Genomic DNA, 10,000 nt, shown 5'->3' with positions numbered 1-10,000 from the left:
TTTTTTTTTTTTTTTTTTTTTTTTTTTTGGGGGGGGGGGGGGGGAAGGCGAGTTCTTACGGTCATTTCAACGCCAATTAAATACAAGATGGTAGAGGAATAGTTGTAAATCTGAAGTCAAAAGCAACGTGTAAAAAGCAAGACTAAGGGGACCGGAGTAATGTTAACAATAATTATCAGCGTTATCAACTTTGACACTTTTTAGTTAGCAGTGTATGTGTTCACTGTGCACCATATACGCCAACGTAACGTATCTCGTCTTAAGTGCCAGTAATCACATATTGTAATCTGTCCAGTGGGAAGCTGCAAGGAATTAAATGATTTGAAACAACAGCAACGACCAAAAACGTTGTTTGTTTTTTGTTTTTTCAAATAAATAAATAAATAAAGTCAATAACGAGAAATATTTTTACACATTTTTTTATTGAAGTCCTTCAGAGCCATTAATAAAATTCCCTTTATTCCCTCCCTTTATTCATCCCATATGGGGAAATTTGTCTTTAGGGTCTATTCCACGGGAAGACTTGAATAACCCAGTCGTAAGCCGCAGTGCAGCGCCGTAGACTGGGGGGCTAGGGCGAGGTGACTTGCTCAAGGCCGCACTGCGTGGCGAGTACTCGAACGTACCACTGAGGCACGCCGAGCCACTATTATTAGGCCCTATAGCGTGAAACGGACAACAGCAATTGCTTGCTACCCTTTGGATGGGAACAAAACGAGCAATATTATCAAGCATACATAATAAACGGTATACTCTTCAATAGTCGTAACGTCACTTCCTTCCTAATGACGCATGGTAACTTAGTAACACTGGCTCTAAACTATCGGAACAATGGCGGACGTCCGTATGAAATATTTCTCCGGCGAGCATAAAAGTGTATCCAAACTAGAAAAAAAAAACATAAATTTGATCATGTTTTGACTTTTCACATTCTGATAACAAGGCATATGAAAAGTTCTCGCCAGCATGAAGAATAAAAAGTAATGATTTTCTTTGCTTAGAACCAAGATGGCCGCCGTTGCCGGGCAGCGTGACATCAGACTACTGAATCCAATTGTCAACTGCGCACTTCGGTTAACAGTGATCAGGGAGAGATTAAATAAAATTGATGTTATTGGACGGGAGGGAGGGAGGGAGGAAATAAGGAAGGTTGGTGGTAACAGGTTTTTTTCTTTATCACCGTACAAGTTTGACAGAGCCAGGGATCGATCGAGTAGTAATGGGCCAGCAGGCTCTTAATTTACTGATCTGTCCAATTCAACATGGTGTGTGCGCTATGAACGCCTGATTGGTGACTGCAGATGGTCGATAAAGGAGGAAAACGAGACCATTTATACAGCGCAATAAATATCCACTAAACGTGCTCAAATCGCGTCCGATCGTAGCCATCATTACACTGACCAAAAAAATTACGTCAAAAGACAAGTCTTGGGCTACAAAAAAAATGCCAGTCTTTTGCCACAAAAGAAAACAAATCGTGAGTTGTATTCAATAGTTCAAACAATGGGATCACTTGTTTCTTTGAGAGCTCTACTACTAACGACAACTCGTTAGACACTACACAAACCTTAAAAATGGCGGTCAAACTGGAAGTCCGAGTGGGTAATAGTGTCAGGCTATAGATAGTTCAAAGATGACGTCACTCAGGTCTTTGTCATTGTTTTTTGCCATCCGCGTTTATGAGTAATGCTCACTGAACTGTATTAACCTGACTATAAACGTTCATGGTTACACACAGTTTTGTGTGTTGGTCCGTTATACTTCCGGATGGCAATGTTATGAGTTTCTTCGCCAAGCGCATACTATCTATAAGTTAACGATGGCTACTGTCCGATTTACAAGGGGTCCTTAGCCAAAAGTAACGCTTAACAAGTAGGACAAAACACGACGCCTGTTAGGCGATATTATTTTTTTTCCCCGACAGAGACAACGCTGCTAACGATCAGGTATTAATTTTACTCCTGAGTACGGTGAGAGAATATGAGTAAAGAGCCTTTTCCAAGGACTAAACTATGCACCGCTCAGAGTACGACTCGAACCCTGGACATCCGCTCCGAAGACGAGGGCCATATTACTAGACCACATAGCCAAACGGCGAAGTCCCAGGTTTGAAAGTTTTTTTGTTTTTTTTTTGCTAAGACGAGGGTCATTTAAATCGGTCGATATTTGAAAAACAAGTTTTCTGGCCAAATTTCAAAATATGTGTTGTTTTTTATTTTTCAGAGCATGGCAGCACTGGTTTGATGTGCATTAAACGAGGCAAGCCTACTGGATCTTTATATATAATCAATACATACATCCTACGTACATTGTATAATATAACTGTAATAACTTGACAACACGACGTACTTTGACAAAACACACGTTCTTTACTATTGTCAAAATTGCAACAAACGGTTAATTTCAATTGACAGAGTGAGTAAAATGTTTGCTGCCAAATAAAAGCCAAAATCCTTTAAAATATTGTCAAATAGCATGATAACAAGAGATGAAGTGAGTAGGAAAGTGCCAGAACACAATAGAGAATAAAAATTTCGCGACAGTGATGGGCGTTTGAACCTGCGACCTTACTGCACTGCGTACGCAGTAAAGTCGCGGGTTCAAACCCCCATCACTGTCGCGTAATTTTTATTCTCTATTGTCTTCTGGCACTTTCCTACTCACTTCATCTCTTGTTGTTATCAACATAAGTGCCTGATCCACTCACTTTTCTGAATGACAAATAGCATGATGATACACCTATTTCAAAATACCAATGTTCATCATGAACGTAAAAAGGAAAGAGAGAAAAAATTCGACTTCACCCGGGATTGATCTCGGGTCATGATCCCGCACGTGAAGTGAGAGTTCTACCAACTAGGCTATCATCAAGACCCATCAGATTCATTTGATTTGTTATATATATTTATATATATATATATATATATATATATATATATATATATATATATATATATATATATATATATATATATATATATATATATATATATATATATATATATAAATTGTCACTCACATTATATGGCCAAGACGTTCGTTTCTGTGGCTTTTGTCCACTTCTTCAGTCGGCATAATGTCCGAAGAAAAAAAAGTATTCCGTTTGAGGTGCTTGCCCTTGCTTATATATATATATATATATATATATATATATATATATATATATATATATATATATATATATATATATATATATATATATATATATATATATATATATATATATATATATATAGTAAAATCTGAATCACAACAAATCTAAATGTAAGACCTATTTTATTTGTATTTTTATTTTTTAAAGTGACAGGCCTGCATTCTTATCATTAAAAAAAATAACAAATTAAATACCGAACGATTGGAATGGCCCTCAACTTGGAGGCAGCGTGGCTCAGCGGCACGGTCTTTGCTTCGTACCCGAAAGGTCCCGAGTTCGATCACCGCCGCTGCGCGGTGTGTGTGGCCTTGAGCAAGTCACCTCGCCCTGGCTGAAATTGCGACGCTGCACTGCGGCCAACGCCTGGGTTATTCCAGTCTTCCCTTGGAATAGACCCTAGAGACAAAGATAGCGACGCTGCACTGCGGCCGACGCCTGGGTTATTCCAGTTTTCCCTTGGAATAAATAGACCCTAGAGACAAGTTTCCCCCGTGGGATGGATAAAGGGAATTTTACTTATTTATGTTTTCTAATGTCTCAGATCAGACCTGACAGTTCATAGTCAGATCATACGTTTCATGACAGGCAGATGAAAAAAAGGTATATAAACACTTTCAAAGAAAATAAAATCCCATAAGAAACAATATTAACATCTGTATCTTTAACCATGTTTTAAAGTGACAGACATACTTCAAATTATATCCCATGATGAATGGAATGGCCCTCAACTTGTCTACAATTCTGGGATCAAACCTGACACTTCAAAGTCAAATTAGAAGCTTTTTGACAAGCAGAATGAGAAAATACTTTCAAGAAAAAAATCTGATGTCTAAGAGCTTTAAAAAATGCGTATCAAACCACGTTATTTCCTCTCCTATTTCTAAGAATTTTCTATTAAATTTTGCTTTTAAAAATTGATGTATTTAATGTCAATCGGTATGGGCAGATATTCATTTCTTGCCAAAAAAAAAAAAAATTAAAAAGAATAACAATAATAATAAATAGAATAAAATTTTTTTAAAAAATTCAATTAATGAATATATTATTATTACTACTACTACTGCTACAACTACAACTACTACTACTACTACTACTACTACTACTACTAATAATAATAATAATAATAATAATAATAATAATAATAATAATAATATAATAATAAAAAAAAAAGAAGAAGAAGAAGAAGAGAAGAAGAAGAAGAAGAAGAAAGAAGAAGAAGAAGAAGAAGAAGAAGAAGAAGAAAGAAGAAGAAGAAGAAGAAGAAGAAGAAGAAAGAAAGAAAGAAAGAAAGAAAGAAAGAAAGAAAGTAAGAAAGTAAGAAAGAAAGAAAGAAAGAAAGAAAGAACAACAACAACAAATTTTAAATATTTCAAAAGTTTTGTCTTTAATATATTAAAGAAAAAATCTGAATCGTGTTGGGAAAATTCTGGATTTGGCCGACATAAGGTAAAAAAAAAAATAATATGTATTTTTGATTGGATCTGTGCAATTGGACACGTTTGAAGAGAGAAGGTGGGTATTTTACTGGATCATTATTTGGAGCATTAATTAAATAAAGTCTTCTGACCGAAATGTTTTAAAGCGTTTAATCAGAGTACTACAACACCAACAACAGCAATCCATTGACCATGGGACGGGGGTGGGGGGGAGGAGGTGGGAGGAGAGTCCCATTGACCATGGGACGGGTTGTCCGTTGTTTAAACACATCAAAGCATGTCACAATCACATAGCAACATCCCATATTAAGTATGTATCCCATCCTCAACAATACATTGGTTTGAAATACAGCAAATGGACGACGGATCAATAATAATAATAAATCGGAATAGCATTACTGTCGTACACTACTGGGGGGGGGGGAGGAGGTGGGAGGAGGATGGAGAGGAGGTGGGAGGAGGGGGGGGGGAGAGGAGGGGGGAGGAGGGGGGGGGGAGTAGAGGGCAACTGTCTATAAATACAACTGAACAGAAAATTTTTCATCTTTAAATTGCTGCTTGAAGCTCGAATGTAAAAACATAGATAAGTATTGAACTGTAAGCTTCAATTTATTGAACGAAGACAGATATTGTGGACGTTTCGGGTTTCCCCTTCATCAACAAAACACGATGAATGAAAAACTAAACTAACTAATTTCGATGAATGAATTGGTATGATCCCACCCGCACAACAATATTATCAAGAAATTTAAGTGTATGTACCATTCAACGGGGATCATGGTAGATTAGGTGGTGTCTTGAATGTTTTTAAAGGAGTTTCTTGGCATTACGTGTAATAATATTATAACAATAAACAAACACATCAATCAATTTAACAAGTAGGTATGACTGATAAGACAATGGTATAAAAAGTCAACAAAGTGTGACAGATCGTAGCCATCGTTATGTTATAGCCTGACACTGAAATCCTAAAGGACTGGCAGTTTGACGTCATTATTTGTTTTTTGCACCGCCAAGTGAGTTGTTAGTAGAGCTCATGGAAACAAGTTATTTCATTGGTTGAACTATTGAATACAACTCACGATTTGTTTTCTTTTGTGGCAAAAGACTGGCATTTTGACGTCATTTTTTGGTCAGTGTCAGGCCATAACTTTACGAAGGCCAAGGATAGATCAAACAACACCAAGAAAGATATGATCTCCAGACAAGTTTGACTATCGAGTGATGACTTATCCAAAATATTACTTCAAATCATTATATTATTACTATCACCTTTCAATCAAACAGAGAAAGAGAGAGAGGGGGGAGAGAGAAATGAGGGGGAGGGAGAGAGAGAGAGAGAGAGAGAGAGAGAGAGAGAGAGAAAGAAAAAGAAAAAGAAAGGAGAGAGAGCGTGAGTGTGTGTGTGTGTGTGTGTGAGAGAGAGAGAGAGAGAGGGGGGGGGGGGGAGAGGGAGGAGGGAGAGAGAGAGAGGGGAGAGAGAGAGAGAGAGAGAGAGAGAGAGAGGAGAGAAAGGGAGGAGAGAGAGAGAGAGAAAGAGAGAGAGAGAGAGAGAGAGAGAGAAGAAATCGTGTGGCCTAATTTCCAGTCTAGACTCCTTATCAATCCAGCATTCTCGCAATACCTCCCCCCCCCCCCCCCCCCCCCCCCTCTCACCCCTCCGGTCCCTTTCTTTATCTCCATCATTATATTGCATCGATCTGCCGATAGGCAAAGGGCAGGCAAATTTTTAAATATAATAATAACAACAATTCACACGCGTCTAAATATATAAAACCACATGATGCGGTCACGGTCGATGACTAAATCATAATTTGGTTCTTTTTATCATCATCCTCATCTTCTTCATCATCACCATCATCTTCCGCGAGGACGAGAGACGCATGCGCACAGCCAACATGACGTTCTCTCTCTCTAATAACTTTTTCCGCCGGTGACGTCACAGACTATGGGTGACGTCCAATCAAGGGACGCTACTCTTCCGCTAATCTCACTCCCTATAAAGGCTGAATAAATGAAGAATAGATACAAACTAGTTAATATTTAACGAACAAATGAGGAGGTAGGGGGACATAGCAGTCAATCTGTAATCAAAAGCCAGAAGTTCATCGTGATAAGATAAGTTCGTTTTCTTTTCTCTTTTGTTTGTTTTTTGTGTCTTTGTTATTTTCTTTGTTTGTTTGTTTGTTTTTTTGTTGTTGTTTTTTTGTGATTTTGTTTGTTTGTTTGTTTGTTTTTGTTGGATTTTTTGTGATTTTTTTGTTTGTTTGTTGGGTTTTCTTGTGATTTTTTTTGTTAGTTTGTTTGTTGTTTTTTTGTCTTTTTTGCATTTTTTTTTTTTTGCTTTGTTTTTCGAGGTTTTTTTTTTTTTTTTGGGGGGGGGAGTTTTTTTTTGTTTCCTTTTCTTGTGTTTTGTTTTGTTTTTTGTTTTGTTTTGTTTTTTTGTTGTTTTTTTTTTTTTGGGGGGGGGGGTTTAAAAGATGAGGGCCAGTTTAATCGATTGATATTTAAAAAATAAAAGCTGTATTTTTTCTGGCAAAAATCTAAAAAGACGTTTTGTCCGTGTACGACAGGCTAGACACTAGACAGGTTGATATCGCTCTGTTTGCCTATAATAAACTCATATTATATATATGGGTGTGGATGAATTATTTGTATTTCTATGGTCATCAAATTTGATCACATTACGATACAATCCCTTTGTTTGCTTGCGAAGTTGTTGGTTTGTTTTGTTAGGGTTTTGTTTTTGTTTTTTTTGTTTTTAAGTAATCGTAGAATGCTAATGTAAACAAGAGACCGGCATCGGATGATTTTGTCTCAATTAGACATTAAAACGGTGTTTTGTTGGTTTTTTGTTTAAAATAAAAATTTGTTTTCGGGGGGGGGGGGCTGTTTGTTTGGGGGATTTTTGTTGTTTTATTATTGTTTTGTTGTTGTTTTTTTTTGGGGGGGGGGGGTCTTTGTTTTTTGTTGGTTTTTTTTTTCGTTTCTCTTTAATCCTTTGTTTTCCTAGTTTGTTTGTTTTGTTGGGTTTTTTTTTTTTTTTGTGTGTTTTTTTTTTTTTTTTTTTTGGTTTTGGTTTTAATTTGTTTTAGTGTTCCAAATTTAAAAACATGTAATTGGTTTTATTTTCTGTGTTGTTGTTTTTTTTTTTGTTTTTGTTTTTTTTTTTTTTTTTTTGGGGGGGGGGGGTGTTTGATTTGTTTTGTTTGACTTCTGTTCCATATTTAATTTTTTTTTCTTCCATAGGTCCAATCTGGGCCAAAAAGGGAAGATGATAGAAAATGCTTAACTATTTTAGATCTAGAGTTCCACCTGCGATATGATATTCCAAAAATAACTTTGATTTGATTTTAATTCTCATATATTTTTTCTTTATTTTTTAAATTTGATATAATCACTGTGTGTGCTTGAGTATAGATAGAAAGAAATTGACGTCACTCAGGTCTTTGTTATTGTTTTTTGCCATCCACGATTATAAGTAATTTTCACTTAAACTGTATTAACCAGACTATAAAAGATCATGGTTACACATAGATTTGTGTGTTGGTCCGCCGTTATACTTCCGGATGGCAATGTTGTGAACTTCTTAGCTAAGCGCATACTATCTGTTGTAGAAACACAACAGATAAAGACATCGCGCAAACAAAAAAAAGCTAATATTTTGAGTTGACACACTTTGACACAAAGCGGCGACAGTCACAGCTGCAGCGATACTAATAATTACTAACACAGTCCATCATCCTAACTATGTACATCTTTAACGCAGATGTCTGGCCACTGCTACTACGTTAAAGAACAGGAACTGTCTTTTGATAGTTCGAAGATGACGTCACTCAGGTCTTTGTTATTGTTTTTTGCCATCCGCGTTTATGAGTAATGCTCACTGAACTGTATTAACCCGACCACAAACGTTCATGGATACACACAGTTTTGTGTGTTGGTCCGTTATACTTCCGGGTGGCAATGTTATGAGCTTCTTAGCCAAGCGCATACTATCTATAAAGACGACATAATGTAACAAAGACATCTGACATTGTTTGTTTTGTTTGTAAGTTTTATTGGGGTTTTTTTTGTAAACGCATTGTTTGTTAAGTTTGGAATGTAAGTAGATATTTCTAAGGTGTTTTGGAAATGCACTTTTCTTCCTCTTTTTCTTTCTTTTTACTTCCTTTGATTTGTTTTGCTTTTTTTTTTTTTTTTTTTTTTGTTATTGTTATTATTATTATTATTATTATTATTATTATTATTATTATTATTATTATTATTATTATTATTATTATTATTATTATTATTATTATTATTATTATTATTATCTTTTCTTTTCTTTTCTTTTTCTGTTCACCCGGCATTGATTATGTGTAGCTGTCTGGGTCTTATAAAAATGCCGAATCAAACAAACTTACGTCCTATAAAAGGTGTAGCAAGCAATAATCATCACTCACCATAATATAACGGTGAAGAAATAATAAATTAATTAGTTAATTGATAAATAGAGTAAACCGGAGCGCTGAGATTACACATAATTGAATGAAACAAAACATGATGACACACACGCCTGACAAAGTCGAGGGACTATGCTCCCCGTTGTAGAAGCGAGGGCCAAAGTAAGGAAAGTGAGTAAGTAAATAGTCAATAAAATAGTAAATAATGAATTTATATAGCGCCTAAACATCCACGTTAATCGTGCTCTGCGGCGCTTTACATAATAAAAATAAAAATAAAAATGTTTAAAAACAACAAAATTAAAAATCACGACACTACATGATACATAATAAGCATGCATACAAAAAACAGAATCAAAGCAACATCCATTTCATGAAAAATAAGCCTCGCGGAACAACTCAGTCTTCAGACATTTCCTGAAAGATGATAAGTTTTCACAGGACTTTGTCCGAGGACTAAGTGCGTTCCATAGGCGTGGAGCTATGAATGAAAAGGCTTTTTCACCGAAAGTGGATTTTGAGGTGGTAACTTTTAGAAGTTGGGACTGAGATGATCTTAGATTTCGTAAGTAACCAAGTGTGTATGTGGGTAGGTAAGTAATTCGAAGATCCTTTTTTTTTTTTTCTTATGAGTCAAATTGTTAAATTTGAGGTTGGATTTTTTTCCCTTTCCTCTTTTTCTCTTCGAAAAACTCAGAAACGATATGTAGGTAGGTAGGTAGGAGGTAGGTAGGTAGGTAGGTAGGTAGGTAGGTAGGTAGGTAGGTAGGTAGGTAGGTAGGTAGGTATTGAGGGAGGTAGATAGGTAGGTAGGTAGGTAGGGAGGGAGGGAGGGAGGTAGGTAGGTAGGTAGGTAGGTAAGTAGGTCGGTAGGTAGGTAGGTAGGTAGGTAGGTAGGTAGGTAGGGAGGGAGGGAGGGAGGGAGAGAGGTAGGTAGGTAGGTAGGTAGGTAGGTAGGTAGGTAG

At 36.3% G+C, this 10,000-nt stretch overlaps 1 protein-coding gene across 1 annotated transcript in view; it reads right to left on the bottom strand.

Annotated features, from left to right (window-relative positions):
* The window catches only part of LOC144976591 (piezo-type mechanosensitive ion channel component 1-like), a 168,523-nt gene that overhangs the window by 137,925 nt on the left and 20,598 nt on the right, over nucleotides 1-10,000 (bottom strand). The gene's annotated exons all lie outside the window — the stretch shown is intronic.

The sequence above is a fragment of the Berghia stephanieae genome, chromosome 7 (assembly GCF_034508935.2).
Source record: "Berghia stephanieae isolate SIO BIC M18660-M18661 chromosome 7, UCSD_Bste_1.3, whole genome shotgun sequence".
Lineage (NCBI taxonomy): Eukaryota > Metazoa > Mollusca > Gastropoda > Nudibranchia > Aeolidiidae > Berghia > Berghia stephanieae.
Note: the sequence above shows the minus strand (reverse complement) of the source record. Positions and strands in the feature narration are given on the sequence as shown.